Below are 23,377 nucleotides of genomic sequence, written 5' to 3' on the forward strand. Positions count from 1 at the left end.
CTGCTCTTTTACAAGGAGCAGAGCCACACACAAAGAGGTTCTCTTCAGTGCGAGGAACTGCTACGGTAATCTGTGCTTATGAGACCAAAAATGTTTTTAGTTTTAGCCAATACCTTTTTTTTAGATTGATGAGTGTCAGGCAGCTTCACCAACAACAAAGATTTGCAAAAATCATGGAAAACAAAACAATCATTGACAAAATAAATCATCTGTCAGCCAGCACCAGATCTATCTGCCCAGTCAATTCTTGTTCAATAGGCCAGAGATACAGACCTGTCAGGAAAAGCTCACAGCAGCTCTTTGTTATTCTGAGTCAGAGCCTTCGCCATCATAGACTTCCAATATTAAGAACAGATGCATCTCACCATGCTAAGGACTGGGACGAGTAAGAGAAACGGGGGTGCAATGTTCAGATTTCCATATAGGCCAATCAAATATGTGCTGTCACAGATATAAATAAATTTAGCGGGCACTACGTCTTGCTGTCACCACTTCTCCTATGATGTTCTACCCAAACCTTCCCAAGTACCACCACTAAGAAACTATCATTATTGAATTCTGTTTAAAAATGTCAGATTTTTTTCTGGCAGTGGGTACTTCAAAAGCTTTAAACACATTTTTTGAGTGGCACCTTAATTTTCTGCTAAAAATGATCCGCTGATGTATTTGCTGTTTTGTTTTTTTTAGTCTTTTTCACACGGAGGAACAAGCCTGCTTCTTCCTTCCAGGTAAAATTCGGAGCCAAGGACGTAACACAGACCCCATGTGGTGCAAAGGGTCTGCTTGGCTGCACCTAATTTTAAACGCATAATTAACCAGTCACACAAATGCCCTCTAGTAAGGAACAAGAGTTCAGAACCCCATGACATAGTATAAAAGGATTCCTTACTGTAACCCCCCGCTGTAATTAAAAGTGAGTGCACAGGACATTGCCTGTGCATAAGGACCCTCTATCAACAAGGGCGAGAGCCCTGACAATTGTAGCAGCCAATAATTACACTGGCAATAAAATCAAGATTCATCGTGAGAGGGTGGCCTGCTATGGGTGAGAAATTATACTTTGGACGTCGAGAAAACAAGGTCACTCAACAAATATTGCAGAAGTGATTTAATCAATTTTCTCTTTCACACTGCGCGCGGATTTTTGCGAGTTTAAGGATATCAGTTAGAGGTGTGACCCCAGGAAGTGAATTCAGCAAGCAGTTGAACTCATCATATCTCTCCCTATGGACGTATCACAGAATAATTCCAACCATTTGGAGTAACCACCAGACCTCCTTTATTGTCAACACTCCATTAGAACAACAACCGCAGCAAAAATGGCCTCCAAGACTTGCAGAATGTGGAATAAAATGGACCTCACAGTACTCGACTCTCATCTCTCCAAATAACAGAAGTGGGGCAATTTTTCACCTGGCCGTTTGAAGCCTTTGACAGTCTGATACCAAAGATCCCTCTTTCCCATGCTTTTTCTGACGTTATCCCAGAGCCCTCAATTCAAAGCAAAGGGTTTAAAATGACACATCAGGAGCAAGGCACCCTACAATCACCTTTTTGAGACTAATATTAAAATACTGACTCCAAAAGGTAGGCATCAGATTCTGTCCTCCTTCGGGCAACTCTTGGACTCCCAATTCAAGTCATGGCTAAGGCAAGATTTTCAAATGGTTGTAGATCAGGCTCCTTGTTAGACCTGCCACGTGGTGGTAGTGGTTCCCCCAGTGTTGGAAAGTGGATTATTGGTAAGGATAGGTAAGTACATACACTTAGCAAGAGCACTAACACCTACTAGGTCCAGTTAGGTCTCAATAAGTGAATCCCAGCTCAATCCTTGGTAGCTTGTCAACGAGCAGTTAGGCTTAACTTATGAGACAGGTGTGTAAAGCATTTAAAAATCACAAAACAGCCAGTAAGTAATTCGAAAAACACAATAAAAATCCAACTTCAATTTATAAAAAATGATGATATATTTATCTTTAAAATGGCACTAAAAAGTCAAAAATCCAATAAAGGAGATATAATTTTTTGAAGATTAAATGTTTTTTAGTACATAGAAACTATGAGCACCAATCTGGACATCTGGTCGCACTCGACCGGGGCAAAGTAAGATGTTTGAGAACCACTGCGCTGAAGCCCTGCTCGGCTAAAGTGAGCGGGAGGGCTCGGTCAACGTTTTACCTTTGGACTTAGGCCCAGAGTTATACTTTTTTTGCGCTGCATGTGCATCATTTTTGACACAAAAGCAGCGCAATCTTACAAAATACAACTGTATTTTGTAATTGTGTGCCGATTTTGCGTAAAAAAATGACGCAAATGCAGTGCTAAAAAAGTATAAGTATGGGCCTTAGTCTTTTTCTTGAAGATTTTCTTCACCGGGACGAGGTCATAAGTTTGATCCGACCTCCCTGGAGCCCTCTTCAGATACACCTTGCAGGAGACCTTGGTGAAGAAATCTAAGTTTGGACTTAGCCAATTTTTCGTGACGGAAATCTTCATCCGGGACAAACTTGAAATTGAAGCCGACCTCCCTGGAGCCCTCTTCAGATACGCTGCATGGAAAGCCTCGGTCAACTTTCTAAGTTCGGACTTAGAAACTTTTTGGGAACTTTTTCTCTCCCATGTTGGACGACCCTCCACAGCAAGGAAATTTAGAGTCAACATCGTCAGATTGCCTTTCCATTACCCCCCGGTGAAATCCTGGAAGTCTGGGGCTCTGAAGGTTTTCAGCGGGATGACCTGCAAATCAGGCTGGGGCACGGTCCACGTAAGCCTGCTTGACTCACAGCATCGGGTCGGTCCACTTAAGGAGCTTTTTTTCAAAGTTGTTCCAAACGTCTCCAAATTTCTGGATCTTCTTCCAGAAGGTCTTTGAAGGTCCTTCAGGAGTCCACAACTCACCCTAAGTTTCCAGAATCTCTGAGCTGCTACTTGAGTATTAGTTCTCCAACTCCCAGAATGCACCTGGCTCAAGTCTCAAAATGATATCTGGTCACTGGTCAGTTTCTTTAGGGCTTAATGCAGGGGACTTCTGGTCAGCTATTTTCTACCTGTAGCAAACAGGGAATCCCTTCTTGAAGGAGTTGAAGACAGGCAAAGTCCTTTTGGTGGTGATGCCCAAGTGTGCAGCTGGTGCAGTCCTTCAGAGTTCAGTGTCTAGGAGCTGGTTAGGGGTCCAGCAGGGCAGTCTTTTCTTCTTCTAGTCCTGTTCCTTGTAGGAATCTGAGGTGGGGTGCAGCTCTGCTAGTTTTATCCTTGCTCTTGGGGGTGGAAAGCAGGGGGGGCTCTGTCTAATCACATGTAGGCCACCACCATTTTGAGTGACCATTTCCTGGGAAGTGTGGCAAAAATCAATCCCAAAAGAGCAACTTTCTCCAAAAATCCAACATGGCAAAAATTCAATCTCAGAGGTTAGGTTTGGCTGAGTCCACCAACTGGTGTGGCTAAGTTTCCCTTGGCACACCCCTTTCCATCCCTCTCAGGGGGCACCTAGCTGTCTGGTTTTGCAGGAAATGGGGGAGGTCCACTTGCTGGCCCAAATGTCCTTCTGTGCTTTAAAATACAGTTTAGCTGCTGTCCCCCATCCTGCTTAACATCTGCTGAGGCAGTTCTCCTCCCCCAGGCACTTCCTTTGTGTTCGGCCCAGGCCACCTCACACCTCATCAAGGCAGCTTGGCCAGGCTGCCAGAGGCTGGTCAACCAGAGAAGGGCACTACACAGCTGAAACTGGAAACTTTTAGAAAGAGTTGTAAAACTCTTTCCAGGTGCAAGTTATATTACATTCAACAGTGGCAAGTTGTTGTATTTATTATACCTTTTAATTTGACACTAGACATGTCATAGATTGCCCCTTCCTATGGAAAATAAGACTTTATTATTTTAAAATAAAGTCTCCCCATGTTAGCCTATAGAGCCCAGTCACTACAATAGGTGAAAGCAAATGTAAATATTTTCCCTCACCAGGGCTTAGAAAACAACTTTTATAAAGTCCCTGCTTATAGTTACACTGTACCCAACCCTGGGGGCTCTTAGGGCACACCTTAGGGGTGAACCATATAAGGTAGCTTAAGACTTCGGAAGTACTTTTAATTCCAAAGTCGAATTTGGAGTTAACTTTAACTTAAAAGCAGTGAGCAAGGCAGGCCTGCCTTTAGAATGCCACTGGACACCTCAGCAGTGCGCCTTTGGGTGCACTACCTATGCTGAGGTCCCTAAATCTACATGCCCTACATATAGTAGGGACTTATAGGTAGATTGATACAGCCAATTATAATTAGCCTAATTTGCATAATCCATTTTACACAGAGCACTGGCCCTGGGACTTGGTAGCAGTACCCAGGGTGCAGTTAAGAGTCAGTAACCACCAGTATCTATCCAAAAGGTTTGGGGGTGACCTGGGCAAAAATGAGGACTTTCCTACACCCACATTTTTCACTTTTTGTCTAGGATGTTTTGATGGTTCTCTCAAAGGGCCTACCAGCCCTGGGCACTTCCCTAATGGAAGCACAGTGTGAAAGTGCTGGCACCATCCTTTCATCCTCCTGGAAATGACAGTCATCTGGGCGTGCAACTTCACCCTGGTGGTTTTCCTATATAGGTACTGGAGCTGTTATTACTTGCCAGGGTGTGCACATTTGTGGATGGGTGAACTAAGATAGGCACTGAGCCTGACAGAACATGCCAATATTGGCACATTTGCACCTTTGTGGTGGCTTTAAAAAAAGTGTCCGACGTGCCCCAGGGGTCATGGGTGTGTGCCAGGGCATATGTGCCCAGGGAGTGCCGAACACCCATGCATGTTCACACTACCTATGAGCACTGCTCTACCCGTAAGATAACATGAGAGAATGAGTCTTAATACATCTGGCTACAATAGTGGATGTTTGGTATTGTTGAATTCAGAAAGACGAACCCCTTCAGATAATAAAGATGGTTTTGTCATCAATTTCCTAGAAATGCCACTTCTACGAAGTTGGTATTTCTAGCTGCTGAAATGGTTCAGATGCCTTGTAACTTAGCCTTCATTCTACGGGTCATGTGGGTAGAGCACATCTGTGCATTCCCCAGGTGACTGCTATTAAACTTTGGCATCGAAAATGACAGATCCCTGCCATTCGGGGCTTGGATAGATAGATTGGGGGAGAGGCTTTTGACACTTGGCCTCTTGATGCCAGGGTATAGGCCCACTCTCAAAATAAAAATCTACATTCCAGAGACTCAGGGTAGACGAGGAGGGAATTTAGGGGAGACACCTGTGGCTCAAAAGAGAACCTTTTGAACCACCCCCAACTTCAAAGGAACCTTCTAGTATAACTAGGGGTACTCAACATTTGCAAGGCAGAGTAACTTTTATGGTGACATGGGAACGATGTTGCTGGAGTTAGTGGGCACACTGCCAGAGGAATCTGTTGTGCCCAGAAGGATTTCTGTCTGAGGAGGGGATCCACGCTTCCCTACCTGCTTAGAAACTGGCCTGGAGCTGATTGCCTACTGCTATGTAGCTTCCCAAAGGGTAACTCTCCAAGGGCAGGTTAGCTTGCCACCTGTTCCCTGAGGCTGTCTCAGGGTCATCAAAGACCTCCTGAGAGGGACTTACATTGATGACTGGTAATATCTGGAGAGCAGTCCTCTTGTGTGTCTACATCATTTGCTCGACTTCACCTGCCACAGCAGCATTAGCATGGCCTAGGTATTGTGTCTAGGGACCGGAATTGCCTGATGCGGAGCTTGCCAAGGACTGCCTGCACTTTTGGTGAGTGGCCCATCATTGTGGGGATCACTGCACGCCAAAATGTTTTATTGGTGTGAACAGGATTCTGGTGCGGGACCCCGCATGGGCCCACTTTTGTCTAGTGTGTCACATTTCCCTTGTGTGAGCCTCGGCTGCATGCTCATTGTGTACAGTGCCCTGTTCTTTGGTTGCACCCCTCAGAGCTGGGTGTACAACCTGAACTGTGCTGTACTTGGCCTCGTATGTCACGACTGAACTTGTGTCGCAGTATGTGACCATGGAGTCTGGTACTACTACAAGTCATTGTGTTCTAGACAGTGTGCCTCGTTCCAGAAAGGTAGGAAATCCAAGTTCCTAGTGTGACCGGATGGTCTAGTGCAACTGAAGTCACTGTGTGCTAGACATTGTGCCTCCCAGAGGGATGCGTGATTTTCACCCTTTTGTTGGAGAGTCAGGGAGGGTCTGGTGTGGTTCAAGTCATCATGCACCAGACAGTTGCCTCTGTCCGAGGAGGTACCATCTTGAGAATTACCTTGTGAATACTCATATGGTCAGGGCGACTCAGATCAGTAGACCCCTGACGTGGTGCTTTCTTTTTTTGGTGATACAGCACTGAGCACTTTTTCACGTGGATTTGTAACTGTCTGGGGTCACTTGAGTCTTTGTGTCCCAGACGTGACATCTCCTGAACTTGCTGTGTTCAACTGAAAGTTTTCAGGGCAACTCACATCAACAAGCCCAATGGCACCTCTCCATTCTAGAGGTGCTGACATTGGTAACATTGAACTGTCTGGCTGGGCTGGGTACCTCGGTGTCCAACAGCAGCCCCCGTGACCCTCTACCTGTGTTTTGCAGACCTCTGAGTGAACCTCCTGTGGGGAGACTGAACGTTTCCTTATTAATTGTTTAATGGCTTTGTCTTTCTTTTCCCTCATCTTGACCCCGGAACCCTGAGACTGGTGACTTAGCTGCGAGTATCCCAGTGACCATGGAAAGGTTGATGCAATCTTTTGGTTTGTGGAGGGGTGGGATAGATTAAGCTGGTGGCCTCCACTATCCAGGTATCAGGACCCTGCATTCAGGTGCTGGGAGTGAGTGACTACAAGTAAGTGTGTGCACACGCCGACTGATGCCCGTGCACCTCACTGCGGGCAGCGTGAATGTGTCAGAGTGAGTGCGGGTGAATGCGAAGGCAGCACTGTGGTGCTGCTGGTCGTTTATCCTGTCAGCAAGTTCTTACAGTTGGCATTAGTTCTTACCAGTGCGGCATCAGCCGCAAATCTGTGCAAAAGTGTTGCAACCCTTGTATGTACATTTTGCTGCTAATGTTGAGAACTAGGGTGCACTTTGAATTTTTATGTTACACAGATTGTAGGGTATTCTAGGGTGGGTCTTCGGCTGACAATGTTTGGCACCTTATGTGGGAGCGGGGAAAGAATGTACCATTTTCCTCATGCGTACATACAGTAGTGGTGTCTAACACCATTGGAACTCATATAGTGGCTTCCATTGAGAATTGAGGCATATGCCCAGAGTTACATTATACCCATTCTATGTTGACAAGGTGTGTTTTAAATACAATCTTTTTATACATGCACCATGTGTAAAGTCTCCTTTGTGCCGTGCAGTGTGGTTGTGGCGGGAAAGGGCTATATTGCCTCTGGGATACGTCTGACTGCTCTGTGCCAAGCTACCCAAGGGAGAGCACAGGCTGCACTGTAAGTATAATCACCCACCCTTAACAGGAGTGGCGGGTTGGCCTGGCTAGGGTCCAACCTCAGCCATACCAGATCATGCCGCCTCCGACACTCCTGTCTTGTACAAACTTTAAAGAACATCCTGCACTCCACAAATATCACCAGCCCATCAAGATCCATAGTCAACAATGTGCTTACTTGAGGTACCTGCCCGCAAATGGACTTCCTACGGGATGTACCATTGGTAGAAGTGATGGCAACTCCACTTCAAAAACACTGCTTTACCCCACACTCTAAATGGGGTGGGAGAAGGCAGTGGTGGGGTGCGTTGAAGTAGCCTTGTTTTTGGCAGATATCCTAGATGGATGGCACCCTTAGAATTTCCCTCAGAAAGGTAGGAATTACCACCCAGCTCTAAATCAGGACCTACCTTGAATAACTGCACTGCATTCCATAGACGTTAATGTGCTGCACCACATTCAAGTGGCACTAACTCATTATATTGCATTTTATGCAAGTGACAACCAACACATCACAAGGCACTTCACTCTAATCAGATTAAGCTGTCACAATAAACGCCACCCATTCTGCACTGCATGTTAGGGTTTCTAACCCATTACATTATATGTTATGAACACTAACTCACCACTTTACTATATCTCATAGGGACATTGGACATTGGACTACTCCATGCCATCACACAGTACTGCATCAAAGGTGTGCTAATGGAGGCTAATGTGCAATATCCTAACTCTCACAGCCGGCACTGCATATCAGGGATACTACTGACTTATCTTAATTGCATTGTAGAGACACCAATTCAATACACTGCACAGTATTGAGGGGCACTAATCAAATATAACTCATTCAAAAGACACCATCATATTATGGTGCCGAGTTGAGATGCTAGAACAACACTAGACTGATTTCCAGGGATGCCTACCTTCCACAGGGTATCATAGGGTAAAATCCAGAGTTCCACATATTATGCAAAGTAGACCACCGCCTCAACATTTATTGCAGGGTTAACACCTCACTGCTCTGCATTATAGGGGTACTTACTCAACACAATGAATAGATTCTTAGGGAGAACAACCCATATCACTTTTGCAATCTTCGAATACCAACCTACCACATACCACAACAGGGATGTTGACACACCAACATGCCCCCTAAGACACTTACCAACCATACTGTATTCCACAGCCTCCATCCTATCACACTCCACTGATCCCTAGGGACAAAACCCCACAACATTTCACAGTATCTTGACAATAAAGCCAGCACACTGCATAATGGAAATAGCAGTGTTTGACCTGGCCCTTTCTACAGGGTCATCCCTAAACCTTTTGCTTTCATCCTTCTATTTTTTCTGACCCATTTTTGTTGGCTCTAGGACTCTGAGCACTTCATCACTGCAGACCAGTGGTAAAGTGCATGTGCTCTCCCTTCTAAATTTGGCATGATTGTCTCACACCTAATTGGCACCTTTATTTAACCTGTAAGTCCCTTTTACAGTGGTATCCCATTCCCAGGGCCTATAAATGAAATGCTACCAGTGGGCCTGCAGTGCAGCTTGATCCACCCACGGAAGTAGCCTTTCAAACCTGTCTCAGGCCTGTTACCGCAGGGCCTGCGTACGCAGTTTACTCCATCAGGGACCTGGCATCTAAATTGACTTGCCAGGCCTAATACTCCCCTTTTACTATATGTAATTCACCCCTAAGGTAGGCCCTAGCTACCCCTATGGGCAGGCTGCTACGTGGGTAAAAGGCAGGACATGTGCCTGGTTGTGTGGCCTGTCCTGGTAGTGACAAACAGCCTATTTGGTTTCTCACTACTATGAGTGCTGCCTTTCTCATAGGATTGCATTGGAAATGCCCTAACGTATGTCTGAGTGGTATTGTCTATTCTATGAGGGGGAGTGTAGGCATGTTTGTTATGGTTGTACTGGTAGTGAGAAATGCTGCTTACTGGTGTACGTGGATTTCTTTTATTACCATTAAAGAAATGTCACTTTTAGAAAGTGGGCATTTTTCTGTGCTTATGACTCTGGTGTGTGGCAGCTTGATTCCAATTCACATCTGGGGCAGAGTGACAGCGTGGCTTTGTGCATACCTTTCAGACAGCCTGTCACAGAGAGGGTGGAGGTGTCCCAAGAGTGCATCTGCATATTGAATGGTCTTCCTGGGCTGGGAGAGGGAAAGGCGTAGCACACCTGGATTTGTAAAGGATGTGCCCTGGCCTCACACAAAGGGCTCGTTTACCTGACACTGATGTCTGGAGCCAGTGCTGGAGAAGAAAGGGGACACTCCTGGAACCGGATAGTACTGGTAAGAGTGGAGGCTGCACAAAATGATTATAAGTACAGGGGGGTTTTCCCCACATTTATAGATAGTAATGGACTGAACTGGACACTGGATGCTGCTAGAGGGACTTACCAGAAACAGCCTTGGGACTGCTGCTGTTGTGCTGACCTGTGACCTCCTAGGTCACTGAGAGAGACTGCCACTGCCTGTGAACCCTTGTGCAGGCCTGCTTGCTGGGGGGCTGCAGCCCTGTGCTCCCATTGCTGTGTCCAGGTCTCCCATGCTTTCCTGGGAATTTTGAATGCATCCACCGTTGATGGACACCTGTGGAGTGCCCCTTCACCCATGTTGAGGGCTACATATTGCTTGTCTATACCTGGAGAGCACTGCATTTCACTGGATTCCAAGCACGGGAAGAGCGCTTTCCTTTGTGTCCATCAGCGCAAGGAATTGCCCTTATCACCTGGTGTGGGTCCCCCCCAACCTCTCTGACGTGGGAGAGGTCACGAGGAGAGGAGAAGCTAGCCACACAAACACGCTTTTAGTGGTGCCCCCAGAGCACAGGCAGGAGCTTCTTTTTGAAAAATCACTGCCTCAACCCAGGTCAGGTGCGAGCATGCTTGCCAGCTGAGAGAGTCTGAGAGAGTCATTGTCCTGACAGCAGGGAGGACCGAGGACAGTCTTTCCGCGAAAGCCGGCATCGGTCCAAGGGGCTCCTTGCCATTGTTTCTGCCCGCTGGCAGATTGGGAAGGGAACATCAGCTGAGGTCCCCAGTCTGGCCAACAGAGATCTTGCCCCATTCAGCAGAGGCTCCCTTGGTGCGGAGGACCCTGGGCAAGGCAGGATATCCTCGCTGCTGCGACCAACCATGTAGAGAGTGGGGCTGTAGGCTCAGTGACCAAGGAGGAGCCAGCCTCATGAGAATAGGAGCGCCGTAGCTTCCGAGCTAGTTGAGTTTGCTATCATAGACCAGGTAAGCAGAGCGCCAAGTTGCTGCAACCTTCGGATGGAAGGTGATTGTTGGTGATGGTTGTAAGCATGACATTTCCCCCCAGCCTTTTTGCCCCCATGATTTCTACATGTTGTCATCTGCTCTGACTTCATCCTACATGTTGTGGTGCTTCAGATAGTAGCACGGGTACTGTTATCAGGGGTGATGACGTTTGCGCAGCAATGTTGTGTTTCTGGCATGCTTTCATAAGTGCCTCTCTTGGGGGGAAGATAACCATGCGCTATCTAAGGGATTGTTTTCACGCTATGTGCATCCATGTGGGTGATAAAGATGACTTGCCATTTAGGGAAGGTTTCACCTTGTGTGAATTCATGATGATACCTAGGCATTCCGGATGGTATGTTAATTGTGATATGTGCATTTTTGGTAATAATGACTACATGACTACTGCTTGTGTTGCAGAGTAACCAGTAACCTATGTGTTTGCCTGACTACTGCTTATTTTTGCAGAGTACTAGTTACCTGTGTGATGTTCTGACAACTGCTTGTGTAGCAGGGTATTACTGATGCACTTCGTGTTTGGTATAATGATGTTTTATGCAATATAGTTTATTTTTATATAACTTGGTGTTGTGTTTCTTTGTGGTGCATTAATTGCGTCATGTGTGTTGTGTGTGTTGTGCAACCGCTTTTCACATTGCCTGTGGGACAAGCCTGACTGCACATGCCAAGCTACCAAGGGGGTGAGCAGGGGTTATCTTGGGTTTGTATCTCCCTCGCCCTGCCAGGCTCAGATGCATACCCTAGCGAACCAGAAACACCATTTCTAACAGTAACTAAACTGTACTGTACTCTGGGGACACTAACATGTTCCTCTGCCACTAAGCCACCACATTGCAGTGCAGTGCCCAAACCCGCCACAATGAATTCTAGGTGCACCAACCTACTGCTCAGTACTTGATAGGCTGAAACCCACCATCACATGAGTCAACCTAGCAAAACAAATTAACCACACTGAGCTGCTTCCTTGGCACAGTAACTAAAAACATTGTAATGTATCCATAGGAATGCTGACAGTGCTGTGAGAAAGGGAAGGGGAGTTTAAAGGAGGCATTTTTCCTTTACTTCTGTTTTATTTAAGGCCCACTGGCATGTGACATATACATATGATTGCATTCTTTATTCATTGCAGCAAACAGTTAAAGTCAGCTGCTGGAGCTGGGTTTTTTTGCTTTCTCTGAGGACATATTTTTAACTGAGAAACTGGCTTGTGACACATGGGCCCTGTGTCACATTTTTGCCACAAGAACCACAAAAAATTCTGATGTGCCTGGACACTGAAGCAGACAAAATGGTGAATGTAAAATATTTCTCTAAATATATTTCACCCGCAGATTTTGAGCTGACTTTTTATTGTTGACCTGTAACTGGTTAGCATTTTTCATCGAATAGCCTGTGTTGTATCCGCAAGCAGAATAGATACATTTGCCACGGTGTCTTTTCCTCAGGATCTGCACGCTGCTGAACAAGAAAGCCCACCTCCCAGCGTCATCGACTCAGAAAGCTTTAATAGCACAGTCATGATGAAGCCAGGCGGGGGGAAGGGAATTAAGGTAGGGAACAGCTGGGAGAGAGATCTGAAAAGGAAAAGGTTAAAACAAGCATGCATAAACTCATTAATGACAATCTAATTCACCATGAGAGCCTTTGGGCACATGCATCTCCATAATACCAGATTGATTCTCTTTGTGCTTGGGCAATAGCCCCTTCTGTAAATCACAACACCAGAATGAACTGAGACCTCAGAGTCCCAAGAAGACCAGAGTTTTTAGACCATGGACACTCTCTTAAATATCAATCATAGAACCACTGATGCATTGATAAAACTCTAAACATTAGATCTCAGTTTAGAAGACTCGTAAAACACTTAAAGAGGTCTTTTCAAACAATACAAAGCATCTTAATATGTATCTCACATATCATGCATCCTAAAACAATGAAACTGTGATTTCTTTATCTTTGAAACCCTTTTTGGATAAATGTTCTCCTGTACATGAAAAGCGCTTTAAGTATTGAGCCAAGGGCGCTTTACTTTCTGTGAACTGAAGTGCTTTCAAATATTGTGACCAAAGGTCTGACTGCATCGAAGTCTCCAAAATAGTGAGCCACGAGGTTGGGTGTGGCTGGGCTTTATAGGCCAGCCACACCCCAAGATGGCTGCTGCCTCTAAAAACATGGGAAATGTAGTTCCTTCATAGAACAGCACTGATAAGTGCATCTTGACCACCAATGGCCTGAACCTGCAGCTATGTGAGCTTTACCACAGTGCAAACAACGCTGCTGCCATTCTTGGAACAAGCGGGGATGACCAGTGGTGCTCATAACGTGCCGCAAATCCACTCAGCGGAACTTCGGGTGGAACCTGGACGTGTGCAGCCTTGATCCTGACACATTAATACAATTCATGATTTTGTACAAATAAAAATTATACATCTAGTGGACACACCGAGTGGGAGCGTGTTAGAAATTGTGTCTTCAGTTGGCAGTCAGGTTACCCCCTGCCCAAGCAAGGACCCTCACTTTAGTCAGGGTAAGTCACACACAATCCGAATTATCCTGTGCCCATTCTCAGGTAGTTTGGCACTGAGCAGTCAGGCTTAACTTAGAAGGCAATGTGTAAAGTATTTGTGCAATAAATCATACAATAACACCATATAGCACCACAAAAATACACCACACAGTGTTTAGACAAATATATAATATTTATCTGGATAATTGCAGGTCAAAACGATTTAAAATGCACTAAATAAATGTTGAGATATTCCTGAATTGTAATATGAAGGGGGTCATTACAATATTGGCGGTAAAAGCCGTTTACCGCCATGCAGAAGACCGCCAACACACCACGCGGCAGCTGAATTCCGCCACAGTCATTATGACCCACTGCTCGGAACCTGCCAAAATTCAGACAAACACAAGTCCGCCACACCAAAGGTCAGTGATAAACTGGTGAAAACAAAACCTCCAACGTCACGCCAACAGGAATACGCCCACACTATCACGACACACGAATCCACGCGGCGGTCTTTCAACCGCGGTATTCCATTGGCGGTACACACCACCACGCTCAAAATACACACACATTTACAAAACACTACCACATTGGACAATTCCAAATAAACACACCTGATACACATACACACACCATTCCCACACACCCATTACAATATAAAACACACACCCACATCACCCACAAACCCCTATGACAAAATTACCGAGAGAGGGCCAGAACGAGACACTACAAACAACTACCACGCATCCACAGGCACACAATACCATCACCCACATAACTTCCACGCACCTCACACAATACACCACTAAATATCACCCCACTTATCACTACACACACCACCCCACACATCACCCACACCACCCCAATGCACGGCAAAGACACCCCAGGTTCTCCGAGGAGGAGCTCAGGGTCATGGTGGAGGAAATCGTCCATGTAGAGCCACAGCGATTCGGATCACAGATGCAGCACACCTCCATAGCTAGGAAGATGGAGCTATTGCGCAGAATAATGGACAGGGTCAACGCAGTGGGACAGCACCCAAGAAATAGGGATGACATCAGGAAGAGGTGGAACGACCTAGAGGGGAAGGTGCGTTCCGTGGTCTCAAGACTACAGAGGACTGGCGGTGGACCCCCACCTCCTCCCCCACAACTAACAACATGGGAGGAGCAAGTCTTGGCGATTCTGCATCCTGAGGGCCTCGCAGTAGTAGATGGAGGAATGGACTCTGGTAAGTCAAATCTTAACTATTACATCCCCCACCCTACTTGCATGCTATCACATACCCCCACCCTCCCCCTCCCGCCATCACTCCAACTCCTCACAAATGTCCCAACATCACAAACCACACATACTAACAGAAAGCCCTGCATGCAACAACAAAGCATGGACACCCATCACCAAAGCATGGCCACTGCACATACCCATACACCCCCCAGAACCACCATCACACAAGGACCCACACAGGAATGCAAGCACTGGGGTACACCTCACCCACCCATTACACACCATGGCACACACAGATGTAATAAACATCCTTTTATACCCCTGCAGGACCCCTACCCAATGTCACCGGACAGGAGGGTCCACACATGTCCACACCACCAACAGAAGAGGCCCACAGTGATGACAGCAGCTCTGTCCAACTTGATCTAGATGACCAGCCCGGCCCATCGGGGACCTCTGGACAGTCGGTTCCCCTGACACAGTCGCAGGCCACCACAGAGCATCCCCCCTCTGGAAACACCAGCACAGCACTCACCCAGCGGGCCCATACCTCTGTCCCCAGGACACGTTAATCAGCAGTGTGTCCACCACTACAGGGAACCCAGGCTAACCCACCACCCCAACAACAACAGGGACCTGGGGGCACTGGCAGTGGGCACACCGTTCAGGGGACTGAGGCCCAGGGAAACAGGGGAACTGGGAGGGCTGCTGTGCGACAGGGGGAGGACAGGCCCAGGGAACCCACTCTCCACAAGGCCCTCTCCATAATCATGGGAGCCTACCACCATTCCCAGGAGACGATGGCAACGGTACTGGCCAAGTTTCAGGAGACCCAGCGGCTGCAGGAGGAACAGTATTTGGGCTTCAGGGAGGAACTCAGATCCATCAATTCCACCCTGGGCACCATCGTAGGGGTGCTGAAGGAAGTCCTCAACACCAGGAGGGACACTGTGGCACAACAAGGGCCCCCTGACACTAGCCTGGACGATGAACTGCCCACGACCTCCGCCGGCGCTGGTGGACCGGAGGCACTGCCACAGGACCACCACACCAGCACCCCACCACCACCCTGCAAACGGTCCCCGAGATCCAGGACAAAGACAGAGAACGACGCCAAGACCCCCGCCAAGAAATGAGACCACCCCGAATGTCATCCTTCTGTCCCACCTTGTCACCCTGTCCATCCTCAATCTGCCCCAGCTCCACTTCCTATGCCCCTTTGGGTAATGCACCTGTGAGACTAATAGACTGGACTCTGCCATGGACATTCCTCCACCATCACCCCTCACCATTTTACAACCCCCTCCAATATTGAGCACTTAAATAAACATCCTTAAAGCACAAAACAATCTGGAGTCTGCCTGTGATTTCGAAATAGTGTATCAGCAATTGCAGTGACAAAATGCTTTTTCAATCATAATGTCAACATACCTATGTCACACAGCTCTAGTCCATGAGGAAACAAAGCAGATGTCACACAGTGGGACCAACATCTGTGAAATCGTAAGGGAAAGTGACAACTCAGTGACTATACACTGGGTGAAAATGACAGACAGTAGAGAGGTAGTAGTGTTAAAGTACATGTAGTAGGCAGGTTTGTCTTCTTACCTGTGTCTCACTGGAAGTATTGCAGGATCAATAATCCTCCTAGTTCACCCATGGGCCTCATTGTAGCGTTCCTCTGCCCTTGTCCTGGGATTCCTCACAGGGGTCAGTAGCCATGACAGGTTAGGGTAACCAGAGTCACTTGCAAATGGCGAGGGACAACTGTTAGACACGCACTAACCCTTAGGGACAACCCTGGACCCAGACAACTATCCACACTGTATAGGGTCCATGTCCTCACCTAATAGCCACACACGGTGCCTCTGGAGTTGCCCCATCACATAAGGGATGCTGCTATTCCGCAGGATGTAAGCGTCATGCACTGAGCCAGGGAATTTGGCATTAACATGGGAGATGTACTGGTCTGCCAAACACACCATCTGTACATTCATGGAATGGTAACTCTTCCGGTTTCTGTACACCAGTTCACTCCGGTGGGGGGGGACCAAGGCCACATGTGTCCCATCAATGGCACCTATGATGTTGGGGATATGTCCCAGGGAATATAAGTCACCTTTCACTGTAGGCAAATCCTCAAACTGAGGGAAAACGATGTAGCTCCGCATGTGTTTCAGCAGGGCAGACAACACTCTGGACAACACGTTGGAAAACATAGGCTGGGACATCCCTGATGCTATGGCCACTGTAGTTTGAAAAGACCCACTTGCAAATAAATGGAGTACTGACAGCACCTGCACTAGAAGGGGGATTCCTGTGGGATGACGGATAGCTGACATCAGGTCTGGCTCCAACTGGGCACACAGTTCCAGGATTGTGGCACGATCAAGCCTGTAGGTGATGATTCCATGTCTTTCCTCCATTGTCGACAGGTCCACCAGCGGTCTGTACACCGGAGGATGCTGCCATCTCCTCACATGTCCCAGCGCACGGTGCCTATGAAGGACAACCGCGACCACAGAGTCAACCAACTCAGAGGTACGTAAACACAGCTTACACAGAAAACCATTCAGAACCCGATTTTTGTCTGTATGAGTGTTGAGGCAAGGCCTAGGTATGTGTGACGCAGTTAAAAATAAAGCAATGTGGGCCCCTGAAATGGCGGCTGCCTGACCTGTAAAGTGGGACAATGGGATGTGAGGTAACTGCGGTGGCGTTGTACACCATCGCGGTAGGCGGTAGAAGACCACAGCGCAATTCTGCATTGGTTAACATTGGAAACCTATGGGTCCCAGGAGCCAATGACGATGTACGCTGGCGGTGACGGTACGCACTGCCGCTGACATGACCGCCATTTTCTATCTGTTCAATCACTCGATACCTGATCTTTGACAGGAGAGGACCTACACTGCAAGTGCTGCTGTGACCTCAGCCTGGAAGAGTCAATGGCTCATGCGTCTGGGGAAAGGGCCCCTGCCTTCACATTGGAGAAGTTGGAAAAACTCGTGGATGGGGTCCTCCCACAGTACACGATACTCTACGTTCCTCCAGACAAACAGGTAAGTACACTGGGAGCATGCTGTATGGGCAATGCCTGTGTGGAGTGGTGTGGATGAAAGATAGGGGGGAGAATGAGGCGTGCATGAAACGACGGTGAGTACATGTGCCACATGGCAAAGATAGGGATGCGGGCCAATGACTGTGACGGTGCAGTTGTTAATAACTTATCTTTTTCCCATGTACAATTCATGTAGGTCAGCGCCCACCAGAAGAAGGCCATCTGGCGTGCCATTGCCAAGGACGTCCGGACCCTGGGGGTCTATCACAGACGGAGCACCCACTGCCGTAAGAGATGGGAAGACATTCGCCGCTGGAGCAAGAAGACAGCGGGGGCCCAGCTGGGGATGGCCTCCCAACGTGGGAGGGGGCCCATCACACCATGACCCCCCTGATGTTCAGGATCCTGGCGGTTGCATACCCGGAGTTGGATGGGCGCTTGAGGGCATCACAGCAGCCACAAGGGGGTGAGTACACTCTCATTCAGCTGATTTTGCGCGCAGTGGAGGTTCTGGGTGGGGGAGGTTTCCCTAGGCAAGGGCGAGTGTGCTAGTTAGGTCCCCTTTTCAGGCAGACCCTTTGGCACCCCACCCCACCTGGGTACAGTTCCAACTACACCTAGTCAGGCTCCTGTGACATCCATGTGTGCAGATGTCGGCCATAGCCTTGTAGGCCATGTCCCAGGGATTGAATAGTGGACCCCAACTGCGCGGAGTAGTGCAGGGGGCTTCTGTGTCTGTTGTGGTCGCCAACAGTAGCGGTAATGCATGCACTCAACATGTCTTTCTTCTGTCGTCGTCCCCTTTTTGTGGCCTCCCTGTTCTTGTGTGCATTAGCATCATCAGGCGGAGGAGCAGTGGCACCGGAGCAGGAGGGAGCTGCATCCCACACGGCCCTGGAGGGCGACACTGCGGAGTCTGATTTCACCAATGGAATGGAGGGTGAGGGGAGCTCCACAGCGGAGACAGGAGCTGACACCAGTGATATGGACTCGTCCTCTGATTGGAGCTCCCTTGTGGTGGCGGGCCCATCTTTGCCCCCCGCATCTACAGGTACAGCCGCCACCCCCCCCTACCGGCACCGCCCTCCCAGCAGCCCCTCAGCCTTTGCCCCGTGCCCGCTCGCCCAGGAGGGTGGGCATCTCCTTCGCCCCAGGCACCTCAGGCCCTGCCCCAGTCACCCCTGCTGACCTCAGTGAGGAGGCCATTGTCCTCCTCAGGTCCCTCACTGTTGGGCAGTCTACCATTTTGAATGCCATCCAGGGTGTAGAGAGGCAGTTGCAACAAACCAATGCATTCCTGGAGGGCATTCATTCTGGTCAGGCAGCCCTTCAGCAAGCTTTTCAGACTCTGGCCTCAGCACTGATGGCAGCCATTGTCCCTGTCTCTAGCCTCCCCCCTCCAACTTCCTCCACCCAGACCCAATCCCCTGTACCTCAGCCTATCCCAAACACACCATCAGACCAGCATGCACACACCTCAACACACAAAGGAAGCTCAGGCAAACATAAGCACCACACATCCCACAGGCACTCACGCAAGCATTCCACACATGGAGACATAGCAACATCCACTGCCTCCACTGTGTCTCCTTCCTCCTCGTCTCCCTCCTCCCTCCCAGTCTCATCTCCACTCACACCTACATGCACGACATCTACAGCCACTACTTCCATCACCAGCACACCCACCACCACACCCTGCTCACGTGCAGTCACCACCCCACTACCATTCACACATCCCCTGTGTCCTCTCCCAGTGTGTCTGTGACGCCACCTCCAAAGGTACACAAACGGAGACACAAACCCACCCAACAGCCATCCACCAAAACGTAACATCTCCTACAACCACAACCTCTTCCTCCACTCCCAAACCCCCTCCAGCTACCCGTCCCAGTGTTCCCAAGAAACTTTTCTTGTACACCCTTGACCTCTTTCCCTCACCTCCCCCACCCCATCAGTCTCCTAGGGCCCGACTCTCCAGGTCCCAACCTAGCACCTCAGCCACAACATCGGCGGGATCAGTGGTGTCAGTACTCACCAGATTCTGGAGTGCACCAGGCAGCAGGGCAGCCAGTGTGGCAAGGAGCCACAGCACGGACAGTCCCCCACCTGTCAAGCATCAAAAGTTGGCCAGTGCCTGGCGGGAGAGGGGGAAGACACCAACCACCAAAGTCGCTCCTAGGGGTACAGGTGAGAGTGTGGAGTCAGCTACTACACCTTCCAAGGTGGGGAAGGGGCACAAGAAACCCTGCAAGTCTGGGAAGATCAGCACGGCGGAGAAGACCGCCATCAGCCCCGCTGGCCCAGACAGGACCGCCAGCATCAGCCTCGCTGCCCAGGAGGCGACCGCCAGCAGCTCTGCTGCTCAGGAGGCGACCGCCATCAGCTCCGCTGCCCAGGAGGTGACTGCCAACAGCCCCGCTGCCCAGGGGGTGACTGCCAGCAGCCCCGCTGCCCAGGAGGCGACCGCCATCAGCCCCGCTGCCCAGGAGGCGACCACCATCAGCCCGCTGCCCAGGAGGCGACCGCCATCAGCCCCCCTGTCCAGGAAGCGACCGCCAGCAGCCCTGCTGGCCCAGACAGGACCATCAGCAGCAGCCCAGCTGCCGAGGAGGCGACCGCCAGCAGCCCCGCTGGCCCAGACAGGACCGCCAGCAGCTGAAGCGCTGCCAATGACACCGCCGCCACAAGCACCGCTGCCAAAGACACCGCCGCCACAAGCACCGCTGCCAAGGACACCGCCGTCACAAGCACCGCAGGCCCATGAGCGCAAAAATCTCTGACGCTACTGAGGCCACCACGAGCAGGATGAAGCACTCTGGGCATCAAGCCCCCTCTAGAACCAGTGGAGATTTACATCCACTACCTCTGTCCTTGGCAGGATGAAGCACTCTGGGCACAAAGCCCCCTCCGGAACCAGTGGAGACTTACATCAACTACCTCTGTCCTTGGCAGGATGAAGCACTCTGGGCACAAAGCCCCCTCCAGAACCAGTGGAGATTTACATCCACTACCTCTGTCCTTGGCAGGATGAAGCACTCTGGGCACAAAGCCCCCTCCAGAACCAGTGGAGATTTGCATCCACTACCTCTGACCTTGGCAGGATGAAGCACTCTGGGCACAAAGCCCTCTCCAGCACCAGTGGAGTCTGTTATCCTCTTGAGAGACTGTGGCTTTTGCACTCCCCAGGATTGAACAGTGGGCAGCCCACCCACTGTAGAGACTTGGGAGACTGTGGCTTTGCACTCCCCAGGATTGAACAGTGGGCATAGGGCCCCCTCGTGGATTTGGCGTCGTGCACTCAACCGGCTGAGGTGCCCACCCTTTCCCTTCCCCCTGAGGTGCCTGTTTTATTTCTATCTGATGCGCCTGCAGTGTTCTCTCTGTCATGTTCGGGTATTGAGTGTGGGCCTCGCCCATGCAGTGGGGGCCCAGTGGTCCACGGACTTTAATGGTGGAATCCCTTGGACAAAAATTCTTGGTGTATATATTTGTAAATAGTGTATGTATATTATTTGGTTACAGATTTTTGATATATTACAATCGTTCAGCTCATTTCCTTTTGCCTTTGCATTCTTCCAGGGGATTTGGGGGGTGTAACTGTAATGTATCAATATGTATTAGTGTGTGTGTTGTCGTGGGTGAGGGTGGGGGTGGGGGTGTTGCATGTGTGTGTGTCGCTGTTTTTTCCCTCCCCACTCCCCTGTGTCGTAGGTGCAGTACTCACCGTGGTCTTCGCCGCAGGCATTCGTGCTCCTGGTAGAGGAGCAAGAAGATACTAGCTGGTAAAATGTGGAGCTCGGGTTCCATGGTGTCCTGGTTCCTCGTGGGGTGTGTAGAGGTGAGCGTTTTCCCTTCGAAGTCCTGTTTCCGCCGTGTTTTTGTTTGCGGTGAATCCACCCCGGAAAACGTGGCGGATTGGTAGGTTGTGATACTGTGGGCAGTACATTGTCTCCCGCCAGTGCTGTTTGTTTGTACCACCGTGGCGGTCGGAGTGTTAAAGTGGCTGTCTTTGTTGGCGGTTTCCGCCACGGTCGTAATTCCATTTTTTTTACCGCCGGCCTGTTGGCGTTCTTACTGCCGCTTTAACACCGACCGCCAGGGTTGGAGTGAGGGCCATAGTAATGTGTTTTATATGTCCTGACAGTAAAATATTGCTAAATTCATTTTTCACTGTTGCAAGGCCTGTCCCTCTCATAGGTTAACATGGGGGCTACCTTTCAACATAATTAAAATGTAGATTTCATTTGGGAGCGGATGGACATGTGGAGTTTGGGGTCTCTGAGCTCACAATTTAAAAATACATCTTTTAGTAAAGTTGATTTTAAGACTGTGTGTTTGAAAATGCCACTTTTAGAAAGTGAGCATTTTCTTGCCTATACCATTTCTGTGTCTCTGCCTGTTTGTGGATTCCCTGTCTGGGTCAGTTTGACAGTTGGGCTGGTGGCACCTCTCACTAGGCAGTGACACAAAGGGAGCTGGGGTGTAGTCTGCATTTTCTGATGAGCCATCTGTTCTAGGAGGAAGAGGAGGGTTGGTCACTCACACCTGAAAGGGCTGTGCCTGCCCTCACACAATGCAGTCTCCAACCCGCTGGTGAGTGTCTGGGGCCTGGCCTCACATTCGGGAGAGATTGGGTATAAGAAGGGCACCCAAAACCACAGAGTTAAGAACACTTCTGGAAACGAAGAGGAACCTCTGCCTGGAGAAGAGCTGAAGAGCTGAGGAAGAAGAGTTGCCCTGCCTGTGACTGTGCTTTGTGGAGCTATCCTGCAGTTGCTGCTTCTGCCAGAGTAAGAGGGCAAAGACTGGACTTTGTGTGTCTTTCATCTTGTGAAGATCTCCAAGGGCTTGATTTAGAGGTTGCCTCCTGTTGTTTGAAGTCTCAGGGACAGCAAAGACTTCGCTCTGCCAGCACCTGGAGTCTCTGGAGAGACTCCTACTCTGCCAAGTGGTGTCCATCCAGTTCCTGGGACCCTGAAAGGAGAAGCTGGCAGCCTAAGAGGAAGAAATCCACGCACAGAACGCCGTGCTGGGAAAAAATCGACACACCTCCGATCTGCGGCTGAAAATCGACACTCGTCTGCAACGTGACTGAGGAATCGACCCACGGAGCTGGAGAAACAATGGGCAGCATCGCTGATGGAGGCTGGTGAGATCGCAATCTGCACTGCGTGGATTTTGGATCATCGTACGGCTGGATTTCCGATGCAAGTACTGCTGGGCGTGTAAAAACAACGCAAGGCCTGCCCGGATCTGAGAGTGCTGACCAGATCGAAGCATTGCTCTCTTGCGGAGAAAAGAAACGACGGGCCTGACCCGATGAAAGGAGAAACGACGCAAGGTCTCGCTCATGAGTAGAAGCAACACATCGCAAGCCCTTTTTGACGCACACTTGCCCGTGCGGGATTACTTTTGACGCACCCAATGTACATTTTCACGCTAACAGTGTTAGTGTGTGTTTAAAACTACATGAAGACTCTTTTTGCTTTTTAATTGAGAACTTGACTTGTGTATTGTTGATTTTTGTCATTTTGGTATTGTTTTGTTTAGATAAATATTCTCTATTTTTCTAAACCTGTGTTGGGTCATGTTGCAGTGTTTTCATTAAGTTACTGTGTGTGCTGGTACAAATACTTTATACCTAGCACTCTGAAGTTAAGCCTACGGCTTGTGCCAAGCTACCAAGGGGGTAAGCAGGGGTTAGCTGAGGGTGATTCTCTTTTACCCTGACTAGAGTGAGGGTCCTTGCTTGGACACAGGGTAACCTAACTGCCAACCAAAGACCCCATTTCTAACATTGGTGATCAGCAGTTGGGATTGGACTTGTATT

The sequence above is a fragment of the Pleurodeles waltl genome, chromosome 6 (genome assembly GCF_031143425.1).
Source record: "Pleurodeles waltl isolate 20211129_DDA chromosome 6, aPleWal1.hap1.20221129, whole genome shotgun sequence".
In the NCBI taxonomy this organism is placed as follows: Eukaryota; Metazoa; Chordata; class Amphibia; order Caudata; family Salamandridae; genus Pleurodeles; species Pleurodeles waltl.